Source organism: Carassius gibelio, chromosome B1 (assembly GCF_023724105.1).
Source record: "Carassius gibelio isolate Cgi1373 ecotype wild population from Czech Republic chromosome B1, carGib1.2-hapl.c, whole genome shotgun sequence".
In the NCBI taxonomy this organism is placed as follows: Eukaryota; Metazoa; Chordata; class Actinopteri; order Cypriniformes; family Cyprinidae; genus Carassius; species Carassius gibelio.
In genome coordinates, this window is record NC_068396.1 from 17,489,858 (window position 1) to 17,504,756 (window position 14,899).

General features: G+C 36.1%; 1 protein-coding gene across 3 annotated transcripts in view; it reads right to left on the reverse strand.

The window, feature by feature from the left end:
* LOC127949643 (LON peptidase N-terminal domain and RING finger protein 2) overlaps positions 1 to 14,899 on the reverse strand; it is a 121,710-nt gene that overhangs the window by 63,102 nt on the left and 43,709 nt on the right. The gene's annotated exons all lie outside the window — the stretch shown is intronic.

Here is a 14,899-nt window from a genome sequence, read left to right on the forward strand (position 1 = left end):
AAATTTGCAGGGCAGGGGGCCCTCCAGGACAGGTTTGGGAAGCACTGTGCCTGCTATGCATATGTGGAGCTACTGTGCAAGGGCTCCCTCCGGCTTCAAGTGTGAGTTAAACAGTCATTACATCATGTGTGTACTCAAGTTATAATCACAACACCTAGATAAAAAATAGGGAAGATAATATTTTCCCTAAAGCAGCGGTTCTTGGTCCTGGTTCTCGCAACCCCCTCGCGACATTTTGTATGTTTCTCTTACCACTTCAGGGGTTTATTCCGGCACTATCTCACGACCAATTCATATGTATTTTATAGGGTTGGCTGATTCGTATGACCTCACTCAAATGACTTTGTATGAATTGTCTAAACCGAAAAGATGGGTAGGTTTAGGTTATTGGTACAAATTCATAAGAATTTTGCAACTCGTAAATACGATTTAGCACAAATCTTATGAATTTAGCACAAATAGTTAGAATTTCTACGAATTAGGTTGTACGATGTGTTGTTGCAGGCAGTGTTGTAGCACAAATCTGTGTTCTTAAGTGAAGTAAACTTCAGCCGATTTCCTGTGTGTAGGGAGTAGAGAGCAGTGAACATTATTTAACATGTCAATCGGAACACAGTTCATTATTAACGTTCATTCTGATTATCTGAATCAGATTTGTTAAAGGGATGGTTCACCCAATAAATTCAAATTCTGTCATTAATAACACACCCTCATGTTGTTCCAAACCCTTAAGACCCTGTTAATCATCTGAACACAAATTAAGTTATTTTTGATGTATCCCGAGAGCTCTCTGACCCTCCCATAGACAGCAAGGGTACTACCACAATCAAGGTCCTGAAACATACTAAGGAGATCCGTAAAATAATCCTAGTGGCAACAGGGCTTCAACCCGTAATTTTACAAAGCTAAGAAAATACTTTGTGTGCAAAAAACAAACAAAAAAACACTTTATTCAACAATTCATCTCCTCCACCCTTGCGCCATTTTGAAGAGTATCCACTGAACGTAAACGGCATGTGCTGTTCTGTGTCAGCTGTGCTAATGCGTATATGTTTACGCTTTGATTTTAACAGACACAACATCCGCAGCTTACACAAAACAACATATGCAATTTACATTCAATGGATACTCATTTAAATAGGATAATGTAAGCACAACTTGTGTAGATTTTGCTTTTGACATGCTTCATTTTGGAATATTTTTGTATACTTCCACTATTTTATCAAATCTCAGCATACATTAATTTTGTCTTGCTACTCACTAGACGTTTGCATCATCAAGTTAAATTAAAGTATTTTTTTGGGTCCTGCATCTAGAAGTGATCTGTTAGTTCTGCTAAACTTTATTTATTAAAACTAAAAACTAAACTATATAAAAACAAATTGGAAAGTGTTCACAAAATAAAACCTAACCATATTATTACACTAATAAAAACAAAACAATTTTATTGCAAATTTGAAAACATTACAATAAAAAAAAAAAAAATACAAACTATAATAACCTTATAGTTCTTATAGTTTTGTAATAATTATCATGTTGTAGGAGCCATTTATATATTCACCTTCTCCGGATAGGTTAATATTGCTATTATTATTCTAGCCACTGGGTGGGAGTGTTGCACTATGTGTGACACGTCACTGGGAGGTAGATATACTGTATTTACAGGTGTTGCAATTAGTTAGGAAAGGGTGTGGATGGCGAGGAACACACGGTTCTTATCGTAGCCGTGAGCACTCAGGTTACCAACAGCACGACAGCACTTTAATATTCAGCACTGGGTGAATTATCATTTTATGTAAATTATCCCTTTTTTACCTTTATAATAAACAGGAACACCACCCAAAGAGAGCTAATGTTTGGAATCAGAATTTTCTGCTACGCATTGAGAACACCATGCCATCTATGCCAAGGCTTATAGGATAGCCTCAACAAATGTAATGGTTATTATAGTTTTGCAATTGTTTTATTATTTTATTGTAATCTTTTCAAATTTGCAATAAAATTTGTTTTTGTTTTAATTAGTTTAATAATTTTGTTAGTTATTTTAGCCTTGTGCACACTGGGATGATTATCGCCGATGCTTAACACCGTGTGACTAAGGGTGCCAATGTGAGTGTAAAACTGTCACTTTTTTATAAAAAATAAAATCACGTAAAGCACAATTTTGTGGCGCTCAAGCACAAGATGGTAGAGGAAGCAAGTAGATATTTGTTTTTGTGAAAAGTGGGGACATCCCATAGGCATAATGATTTTATACTGTAGAAACTGTATATTCTATCGCCCTACACCAACCCTAAACCTTACCCTAACCCTAAAAGAGGTGCTTCCAGAAGTCATTGATCCTCTTCTGACTATTGTAAATTCCTCATTGTCATTAGGATATGTCCCCAAAACCTTAAAACTGGCCTTTATTAAGCGTCTCATCAAAAAAAACACAACTTGACCCCAAAGAACTAGTTAATTATAGACCAATCTCGAATCTCCATTTTCTGTCCAAGATACTAGAAAAGGTGGTATCCTCACAATTATATTCCTTCTTAGAGACAAAAATGGTATATGTGAGGATTTCCGGTCAGGATTTAGACTGTATCAGAGTTACAAATGATCTGCGCTTATCATCTGATCGTGGGTGTATCTCTCTTTTAGTTTTATTGGATCTTAGTGCTGCGTTTGACACAACTGACCACAACATTCTTTTGCATAGACTTGAACACTTTTTTGGCATTAATGGAAGTGTATTATCATTGGTTAAATCGTACTTGTATGACCGCCATCAGTTCGTAGCAGTAAATGAGATCTCATCAGGGAACATGGTGCTAGCTTTCACTGTTATGCAATTTGAAAAACTAATGGAATACATTGTCGATATAAAAAAAAACTGGATGACGAGTAATTTCTTACTGCTAAATTCTGAAAAAACAGAGGATCTGTGAAAATATGAGTAATTTTCAAAAAATAAGAGAGATCATACTAAATGCATGTTATATTTTATTTAGTACTGTCCTGAGTAAGATATTGTGCATAAAATATATTAACATTTAGTCCACAAGACAAAAAAATGCCTGAAATTATTAAAATAACCCTACTCAAAAGTTTGGGAACCCTTGGTTCTTAGTACTGTGTTCTGTTACCTGATGATCCACGACTGTCTTTCTGTTTTGTGATGGTTGTGCATGAGTCCCTTGTTTGTTCTGAACAGTTAAACTGAGCAGCGTTCTTCAGAAAAATCTTTAAGGTCCTGCAGATTCTTCAGTTTTCCATTATCTTTGCATATTTGAACCCTTTCCAGCAGTGACTTTACGATTTTGAGATACACCTTATCACACTAAGGACATTTGAGGGACTCAAACACAACTATTAAAAAAGATTCAAACATTCACTGATGCTCCAGAAGGAAACAAGATGCATTAAGAGCTGGGGGTGAAAACTTTTGAACACAATGAAGATGGCCAAATTTAGTTCTGCCCTTCGTAAGCAACAGAAGATTGTTTCCCGGGACACAAATTAAGTACAATTTACCTTGATCTTCAAATTCCAAAAGTTTTCACCCCTTAATGCATCTTGTTTCCTTTTGGAGCATCAGTGAATGTTTGAATCTTTTTAAATAGTTGTGTTTGAGTCCCTCAAATGTCCTCAGTGTGAAAAGGTGTATCTCAAAATCATAAAGTCACTGCTGGAAAGGGTTCAAATATGCAAAGATGCTGGAAAACTGAAGAATCTGCAGGAGCTGAAGGATTCTTCTGAAGAACAGTTCTCAGTTTAACTGTTCAGAACAAACAAGGGACTCATGCACAACCATCACAAAACAGAAAGACAGTCGAGGATCATCAGGTAAGAGAACACAGTATTAAGAACCAAGGGTTCCCAAACTTTTGAGGGGGTTATTTTAATAATTTCAGGCATTTTTTTGTCTTGTGGACTAAATGTTAATATATTTTATGTACAATATCTTACTCAGGACAGTACTAAATAAAAAATAACATGCATTTAGTATGATCTCTCTTATTTTTTTGAAAATTACTCATATTTTCACAGATTCTGCAAGGGGTGCCCAAACTTTCGATCCCCACTCTCAATGTCAAATGCAGAAATGTTAATCCATGCATTTATGACCTCAAGGTTAGATTATTGTAATGCTTTATTGGGTGGTTGTTCTGCATGCTTAGTAAACAAACTACAGCAAGTCCAAAATGCAGCAGCAAGAGTTCTTACTAGAACCAGGAAGTATGACCATATTAGCCCAGTCCTGTCAACGCTGCACTGGCTCCCTATCAAACATTGTATAGATTTTAAAATATTGCTCATTACTTATAAAGCCCTGAATGGATTAGCACCTCAGTATTTGAATGAGCTCCTTTTACATTATAATCCTCTACGTCCGCTACGTTCTCAAAACTCAGGCAATTTGATAATACCTAGAATATCAAAATCAACTGCGGGCGGCAGATCCTTTTACTAGTTGGCGCCTAAACTTTGGAATAACCTACCTAAGATTGTTCGGGAGGCAGACACACTCTTGCAGTTTAAATCTAGATTAAAGACCCATCTCTTTAACCTGGCTTACACATAACATACCAAATATGCTTTTAATATCCAAACCCGTTAAAGGATTTTTAGGCTGCATTAATTAGGTAAACCGGAACTGGGAACACTTCCCAGAACACCCTATGTACTTGCTACATCATTAGAAGAATGGCATCTACGCTAATATTAGTCCGTTTCTCTCTTATTCTGAGGTCACCGTAGCCACCAGATCCAGTCTGTATCCAGATCAGAGAGTCACTGCAGTCACCCTGATCCAGTACGTATCCAGACCAGATGGTGGATCACCACCTAGAAAGGACCTCTACTGCCCTGAAAGACAGCGGACAAATAGAGCCCCAGATACAGATCCCCTGTAAAGACCTTGATTCTTCTGCACAGATGATTCTTCTGCACAATCTGACTTTGCTGCAGCCTGGAATTGAACTACTGGTTTCGTCTGGTCAGAGAAGAACTGACCCCTCAACTGAGCCTGGTTTCTCCCAAGGTTTTTTTCTCCATTCTGTCACCGATGGAGTTTCGGTTCCTTGCCGCTGTCGCCTCTGGCTTGCTTAGTTGGGGTCACTTCATCTACAGCGATATCGTTGACTTGATTGCAAATAAATGCACAGACACTATTAAACTGAACAGAGATGACATCACTGAATTCAATGATGAACTGCCTTTAACTATCATTTTGCACTATTGACACACTGATTTCCTAATGAATGTTGTTCAGTTGCTTTGACACAATGTATTTTGTTTAAAGAGCTATATAAATAAAGGTGACTTGACTTAGCTTGACCCTAACAGGAAACTTTGTGCATTTTTACTTTCTAAAAAAAAAAAAAAAACATATAAGCGTTTTGAAAAATGGGGACATGGGTTATGTCCTCATAAGTCACCCTCTCCTTGTAATACCTGTGTCATACCTATGTCATTATACAGAGCTGTGTCTTGATATGTCACAAAACAAGAGCACACATATATATAAGATGTGCTGTCTGCAGCCTTTGTCTGCTGTGATTTTCAGTCATTAAAATGCACTGAAAGTCAAGTTAAGTCAAGTCACCTTTATTTATATAGCACTTTAAACAAAATACATTGCGTCAAAGCAACTGAACAACATTCATTAGCAAAACAGTGTGTCAATAATGCAAAATGACAGTTAAAGGCAGTTTATAATTGAATTCAGTGATGTTATCTCTGTTCAGTTTAAATCGTGTCTGTGTATTTATTTGCAATCAAGTCAATGATATCGCTGATAGACATGAGAGATATATCTATAGAAAGCTTGACGTCTACTGTACTTTTAAACTAAACAAGTGGTGGCAAAAAACAAATATTCTTTGATAAAAGTAATCCATATGAAAACAACGCAATGTCCGTTTTTCACATCTCCCTTCATTATATCTAATGCGTCCACGCCCCCGCACTGAATGCGCTTTTGAGATTATAATGTTTTACTGAAGAGCGAGACTTGAATACTCCCATACAACAGAAAACAATGCTGCAAGACGGTTCAAGTTTATTTATTTTACTGTTTGCTTTGGGATGAGAGGAATAAGACATAATTCACCCCAAAAAGATGTGATATGGATTACCTCAGGATTTGAGATTTGGATTTCCTCAGGAAAAAAACAATGAAGCACTTTATTCAGCAGAGATCATAAACATGAGTAAGTCTCTTTTTATTTATATACTTTTACTAGTTTTCACATAAAGCGTAAACATTTTACTAGTTAGACTTTTTCCAAACTATAATTTCTGACTAAATGTATAATCCAAGTGAAACATTATGAAGTTTCAATAGCAATATACACTACTACTTTAGGTAAGGAATGTATATTGTCATTCCTTACCTACTTATTTGTATTTTTTATTCTTTTGTTTTGTGTTTTTTTGTTCTGTTGCTGTCATTCTGTTGCACTGCGGAGCTTCTGTCACAAAAACAAATTCCTTGTAGCTCATTCTGATTCTGTACCATTCAAAAGTTTGATGTAAATAATATACAAATTTAACAAATAAATGTAAATGTAACAAATGTAACAAACAATGCTGTTCTTTCAATTCACCCCCCCCCCCCCCAAGAAAAAAAAAACCCTGAAAAAATATTCTCAGCTCTTTTCAACATTAATAATTCACGAGTTCACCCTTACATCTAATCTGAAGGCGAATAGTAGGCATATTTTGGCGTGCTGTCCTGGGGGAGGGGTCCGGGCCCGGAGCATAGCCCGAACCCAAATAACTCCCCCTATCCCTAATTTGGGATAAGTAGATTAGAAATGAGGCGTTGGGGTGGAGGAGGGATGCCGAAAAACTGTCGTGGGACAGGAGGTAGGAAGACTGGATATATATACGCTTGTGTGCTATTTAAGATGATTAGCTAAACAAGATGCAACTGTGCCAAATTGGATGATTATCTGATCGTGCTTCTCCCGAACTTTGTTAATAAAACCACATTAATTATGATTATAATAACAATAAATGTTTTTTTTTTTTTTTTTTTGGAAAATCAGATTGTGATTGTGTGACTGGAGTAATGATGCAAAAAATGCATCTTTGAAAGTCAGCTTTGATTGTTCCTAATAAACTGATTAACTACTCGCATATGAATTTTTAAGAAAAAATTTAGGCTACAAGCTGCAGTTCTCAAAAGTCCCGGGATTCAATGTTGTGTATGCATTTTATGGCCTTATTCGAGTGATTTTCAATGTTTAGTTTTTCACTAACCACGCATAACATTTTTATTTCTCAAAAACACAACCATATACATACATAGTGCTCACATATTATTATAGCCTAGTTTGTGCTGATTACAGTGAGATTAGACTTTAGCCATTTAGATGTTTATAAGCAACTGAAAAAAAGCACCTCAGAGGGTTAAACTCAATTTCTCCCATTATAATCAACAAAATTTTCAGTTGCTTATAAACATCTAAATATCAGTGATGGGTCAATGTATAAACAACCCGCACCCGACCGATGTTTTCAACTAACCCGCCCGCAACTCAGACCACAAAAAAAGAAAATATTGTACCCGACCCGCATTTTTCACAAGTAGTAAATGCGTCACCCCGTTTGAATATTTTCATTTAAAAGTAGACATTTCAAGCTTTCTGTAATATATTGCCTATATTGCCTAAAATTACTGGGGCTAACTTGTTACTGCAGTCAGTAGAGCGATATGAATGTGTTTGATGTACGGCATGATAAATGCTCGTCACTTCTGCTGCCGAAACTTTGTCAGCCTGTGGGTCATTTTGTTTATTGAAAAACGATTGCACTGATTTGCATGTTTCTTGATTATGTGCTTTTTTTCTGTGGTACTCACATGCACCATATCACTAACGTCGTATTCTCCACCATGTCCCACAGAAAAAATGCTTTTGCATAAAATGCAAAAAGCTCTCTTCTTCTCCATCTACAGGGCTTAACCAAGAGTATGTTGCAGTCCATTCGCTATTAAAAGTGCATCTTCTCTTTTTCGTGGCCACGGCTGCTTAACCTGACTGTACAGCATGCATGCTCTCCAATTTGAGATTGTTGACAATGTTGAGGAGGTGTTCGTGCACCAGTCAACAATATGATTGATGTACGACTCTGATTGACGTAACACTTTTATTGCTCTTTTCTGTACTATTGGACATAAGTTAACAGTATGCCTATGGAGGTATCCGTGTATTTATTAGGCAGGGTCGAATGAAAAAGCAGGACAGATGCTCAATTTGCATGAGGCGGGACAAAGGGTAAAATTGCTGAACAGTACAACGTAAAGCGGGACAGGTGGTCACTCTATAATTGCGCCAGTTATTCAGCCAATAGAGTATTTCAGAATTGTGTCTAGTGCTATATAAATTACAACGGTTTAATTGGCATCTTTATTTCAAATGACCTGACTATCATTAAAAATATTTTCAGATGACTCGTAACCGCAGGTGACGGCAGGTGACTGCAGGCAACCGCTCATTTTGGATCAACCCGCGCATCACTGATGTGTATTTCCCAAATCTAAAATTGCCTATAAAACATGTTCATAGATGGATACTTTACTGATGTCTGGACTCTGTTTGGGATTTAGAAAAACATAGAGATGGTTCAATATTCTGGTAATGAATAGGCTACATTCTGTTAGAATTTAGGATTTCACACTCTAAAAATCATTGTTTGTGTAACGGCTATAGAAAGTATTGTTCATATGTAGAATTACAGAAAAAAAAAAAATTCAAATGTGTACCTGATATGCCTGTCTCTGTGTGTGTACCTTCCCCTTTAAATTTCTGACTGCAATGTTAATTTCCTGTCTTTGCACCTCCTCTTCCCTTTCTGCACTGACTCTGCATGGGAGAGGTGGGTTTCTAACAGTTGTGGACGAAGTACACAAATCAAGTACTTGAGTAAAAGTACAGATACGTATAGTAAAATATTACTCCAGTAAAAGTACTCCTTTTTCAATTTTACTCAAGTGAAAGTACAAAAGTACTCAATTTTTTATGTACTTAAGTAAAAAAGTACTGAAAGATAGATGTTTGAAATTTTATATAGGCTACTTAATTAAGTTTTATACTAGCACATTTTTTTTTTTTTAAATAATCCTACTGCTCAAAATACCTGGGCCCGTATTAATAAAGATTCTAAGAATCCTCTCAGAAAACTCTTAATTTAGCTTAAACTTTTACGTAGGAGTCTTAGCTTAAAAGCGATTCGGGACCGATCTGAGAGCTACTCTGAGTAAGGAAAAGACAAAAACTTTAATCTTAGTGAGGAGGCGGGGTTGACCCCGTTGCTATGTATGACACAATCTTTTTGAAGACTGTGATTGGTTGGTTGTCCAAGAAGGAAAAAAAGAGTGAATTTAAGTATAGGCTCTATTCTAATTCTCACTTTGAATTTACATGCGTAATTTTTCCTATTTGACTGTTCTCTCACATACACACACACACACACACATTATAAGTGTGTATATAAATCCTTTTTTTATTTACCATGCTTGTAATTTCCTAAAAGGTATTTGATTGGCCTAGAATGATAAAAATTGTTCCACTATTTCTAATTACAGTGATTGCTGTCCTATTTAAGTGCCGGTTCGAATGTTGGTTTTAATGTATCAAACATGGAATCAAAACCAAGAAGGGCAAGAAAGCCAAACTGGACAGAGGAACAGTGTTTACTGTTAGCCCAGTTAGTGGATGAACACAAGGCCATTCTTAAAGGAAAATTCGGGTCAGGTGTCACAGCAAGGGACAAGAAGCAGACATGGGAGCGTATAGCACAAACTATTAACGGTTCATTCTCCCTGCTTGTGCGCATCTATAAGCCTGCTATATTCATAAATGCAGTTTTCTGAGCCTGCAAGGTGGGAATGTCCAGTGGAAACTAAATGAAATGCGACACAATAAGATGTTCTGAAAGTGCTGTAATTGTTTGTGTGATCACTCTGCTTACAGAAGGTTGTGACAGACCAAAATCATCACTATTGCATTGTTGCATTTTATTGTTGCATTTTAATATCGTAATGTAGTGATTACTTTAATTTATATATTAAATTATAAATTATTATATAATCTATACCGTCTTATTAACTCACTGTCATCCATTGTCTGCAACACATTTCTTCTTCTCTTTTGCTAAAGAAACTCTTAAGCCTCTTAAAGTCCTCATCTGTGCTCCTAACAAGTTTGACCTTAAGACCTCTTTTAAGGGTTAAGATGCTTTCTGAATTACTTTTTTCTTTACTAGGATTTTTTCTTTAATTTTAAGAGTAAACGCCCACATTTCTAAGAATTTTCTTAGAATTTTGTCACTAGGAGCTACTTTTTGCAGTAAGATTCTTCATGAATACGGGCCCAGGGATCTTTTCCAAAATAACCACTATATGGAGTCAAGATATATTTTAGTTGTTGATTTGGACTACACTGACGAGAGTAATATTCACTGTGAAGTTTACATTGTAATGTACCTGAGAGAAAACAGAGATGACCATCTGATTTTCACCAGTAAGAACAAAGTATTTTAAAGTTTGTTGTTTTACAGAACATCACAGTAATATATGACATGATAATAAGGCCTGAAGTTAGGAAGAACATTTTAAGGAAAATATAATTTTATTTTCATAATGATTTTTTCCTTCTCAAATCTTGTCTGTGGTGTAAAAACACCCCTGGCCAAACGGGGTGCATCTCTTCCCCTCTTTGATAATTACTGTAGTTACCATGTTCTGAACATCACATCTTTTCTTTTGTCCCTAGATGTAATCTATATATACATTTAAATTTAAAATATAGGTGGTTGAATAAAAATATTTGGATATTATATATATATTATATATATTATATATAAAAAAATTACCTTAAGTTAGCACCAGCAAGCTTGTTAGGTAGACAGTTAGCATCAGCTAACAATATCAGTACGGTTATGAATAAACATTCATGTCTGTCTACTTGTCTAGTTAATCCAAACAATATACATATGTATAACGTTACTGTTGACAAACAATATAAAAACAGACGTCACATAGGACATGGTAGCATTTTAATGAAACTGTTAATATTATGGCAGCGGGGAATTTGAACATGCACGAGTTATTTTATGTAATCTGTGTTAGTTTAATGTGTGTGTTTTTTTTGTTGTTTTTTTTACCTAAAACACAGAGACGCTGATTGATGTGTCTGCACTCGAGCATTTCAGTGGGCTTAAACCAGACATGGGGACTTGTGACTTGGTGACTTGGACTCGAGTCGACTCGAGTCGCTATTTTTATGACTTGAGACTTGACTTGGACGTTAAAGACTCGGTACTTGTCTTGACTTGAGAGACGATGACTTGAATGACTTGAATGTTAATCACACCATGTTTTCAGTTTAAACATGTTTTCAGTTTAAATATAAAATATATCAATTATTTTTTAAAAATAAAGTTGATTACTCAGCTGGAGCGCAGGCTGAGAATAGCGTCGTGACTGGATCAGGACACTATCATCAGTCATGTCCTTTCTACCTTATGCACACCACGCCCACTTAGATCAGATATCACATCACATCAACATGTCAGCCTGAGGGTTACCGACGGTCATCGCTTTTGTCTTCAATAATTTGCGCCTAAAAACGAGTGGAAAATGCTGGGTGCGCCGCTTTCTCCTTCTTTCCAAAGCGCTCGGGCAGTTGCGCCCCTGAGGCGTCTGCCGTTGCTAAGCAACCATGACGAGCTCCGTGACGTGCTCTCTCCATGAAGACGCGGAAATTTCAGCAAAGGATAAATGGATTTGCAGCTCTAAAAATCGCTTGCAGTAGCTCTGCTACTAAATTTATTTCAAAATGGCAATCCATATACAGCTATGATCAGCTGTTCCTTCATCTTGGCTGAGCTTTCAATGTTGTTACAGGAAAGGATGAAGCTGATTGGTTAGTTCTTGTCATATGACCTGCGGTGTGCTTGGGGCTTTCTGAAAAGTTGAGATGTTTTTAACTTGATGCGGTGCGGACGCGCCTGGAAAAAACGAGCGCTGCTTCCATTATGAGCGTTTGAAATAACGAACTTGCGCGCGCAAAAGACGTGCTATGTTAACGCCCCCCTTACGATCCGCTAGCAGGCTGTCAAAAAAAACACGTTCCAAAAAAACGCTAGGGCTGGGCTAAGGGGGCTTAAGCCCCGAATATTTTGTTACCTTGTCTTTCTCATAGAGCAAAACAATTAATCAGAAAAACAAATGTGAATAAGACTACAGCTGCCGTGATTACCTAATCATGAGAAGTGCATATTACAGTTATATATATATATATATATATACACACACAGTCGGGCTCGAAAGTTTGGGCACCCTTTGCAGAATCTGTGAAAATGTGAGTAATTTTCAAAAAATAAGAGAGATCATACTAAATGCATGTTATATTTTATTTAGTACTGTCCTGAGTAAGATATTGTACATAAAAGATATTAACATTTAGTCCACAAGACAAAAAAAAATGCAGAAATTATTAAAATAAACCCACTCAAAAATTAGTACTGTGTGTGGTCACCTGATGATCCTCGACTGTCTTTCTGTTTTGTGATGGTTGTGCATGAGTCCCTTGTTTGTACTGAACAGTTAAACTGAGCAGCGTTCTTCAGAAAAATCTTTAAATCTTTAAATCTTAAATCCTGCAGATTCTTCAGTTTTCCAGCATCTTTGCATATTTGAACTCTTTCCAGCAGTGACTTTATGATTTTGAGATACATCTTATCACACTGAGGACATTTGAGGGACTCAAACACAACTATTAAAAAAGGTTCAAACGGTCACTGATGCTCCAGAAGGAAACAAGATGCATTAAGAGCTGGGGGGTGAAAACTTTTGAATACGATGAAGATGGCCAAATGTGTCTTATTTTGTTGAAATATAATTTTTTTCTATTTAGTTCTGCCCTTCGTAAGCAACAGAAGATACTTGTATGTTTCCCGGTACACAAATTAAATACAATTTACCTTGATCTTCAAATTCTGAGTGTTCACCCCCCAGCTCTTAATGTATCTTGTTTCCTTCTGGAGCATCAGTGACCGTTTGAACCTTTTTTAATAGTTGTGTTTGAGTCCATCAAATGTCCTCAGTCTGAAAAGATGCATCTCAAAATCATAAAGTCACTGCTGGACAGGGCTCAAATATGCAAAGATGCTGGTAAACTGAAGAATCTGCAGGACCTTAAAGATTTTTCTGAAGAACGCTGCTCAGTTTAACGGTTCAGAACAAACAAGGGACTCATGCACAACCATCACAAAACAGAAAGCCAGTCAAGGATCATCAGGTGACCACACACAGTACTAAGAACCAAGGTTTCCCAAACTTTTGAGTGGGGTTATTTTAATTTTTTTTTTTTTTTTTGTCTTGTGGACTAAATGTTAAAATCTTTTATATACAATATCTTACCCAGGACAGTACTAAATAAAATATAACATGCATTTAGTATGATCTCTCTCATTTTTTAAAAATTACTTGCATTTTCACAGATTCTGCAAAGGGTGCCCAAACTTTCGAGAAATGTAACAAAGTTTAATGTTGTATGTAAACTGTGTTTGAGAGAGAGAGAAGTGTTCAGAGAGGAGTCTGTTGGTATGTTTAGCTGTTATTTGTTTTATGGACTCAATGTTGAAAATGTAAAACATTTCAAACACTGTTGGCAGAAGTGAAAAATAAATAATTTTATGAAGTTACAATTTTGTTTGATTCCATGATGTATTTTACTGAACATGAGTATTTACAATGCAAATCCAAATTATTTTTATTTACTGACAGTTACTTATATCTTGTCTTTTAATTTTATTAAGATCAGATTCTGCAGGTAAAATTACAATAATAAGGTGACTTGACTTGGACTTGACTTACTACAGGACTTGACTTGACTTGACATAGCTTGTGACTTGACTTGCCCAAGAAAAAAAATACTTGGGACTTACTTGAGACCTTGAAGGTTAAGACTTGAGACTAACTTGAGACTTGCACATGTGTGACTTGGTCCCATCTCTGGCTTAAACAGATCACTCTTTACAGCGGATTTAATTCCCAAACACCTGACAATTTTGACTTAAATATGATTTTCAGTTACAATAATTAATCCTAAATTTTGACATTAATAACTTACTTTTAGCAACATCAGACGCACGCGCGCTCACAAGATCTCCCGGTTCTTACTGACTCGCACTAAACGGTTCATTTGAATCAGTGAGTGGTCGACTCCAGAACAGCTGCAATCGGATCATTCTAATTCCTAAACGAATCGTTTGGTGCGATTCGCGATCCTATTTAAAAGTATATTTTGAAAAGACTCAATTCGTTCATGATGAATCAGACACCGCTTCTGCGTGTCGGAGCACGTGATATATAGGGAATAACGATATGTTTTATGAAATGTAGTGAAGTAAAAAGTACGATTTTATGCTTTGGAATGTTGTGAAGTAAAAGTAAAAGTTACTCGAAAAAAACTACTCCAGTAAAGTACAGATACTTGAAAAATGTACTTAAGTACAGTAACGAAGTAAAGCTACTCCGTTACTGTCCACCACTGGTTTCTAAAGAGCTCTAATGAATCTGATTACATCTTTTTATTTTTAAATACTTTTGTATTTAAATCTGTCAAGTATATCATATATGGGACATTATTATTCATGTATATCGGATTATTTTTATATTTTCATCAAGTTTGAGCACTTTTTGCTGATGTGAACTCTAAGCACATGCTAATTGCATTGCATTCTACATTTATGTTACAGAAGCGAAAGAGGGTGAATTCACAAAGACTAAAAATAATATATTGTCTTATCAGGTATGCGGTTTTGTTACCAATGTTTTAAAATACATTTCATTTCATGGTTTGAATGTTTTATTTCTCTCTATTTTCCCCATTTCTGC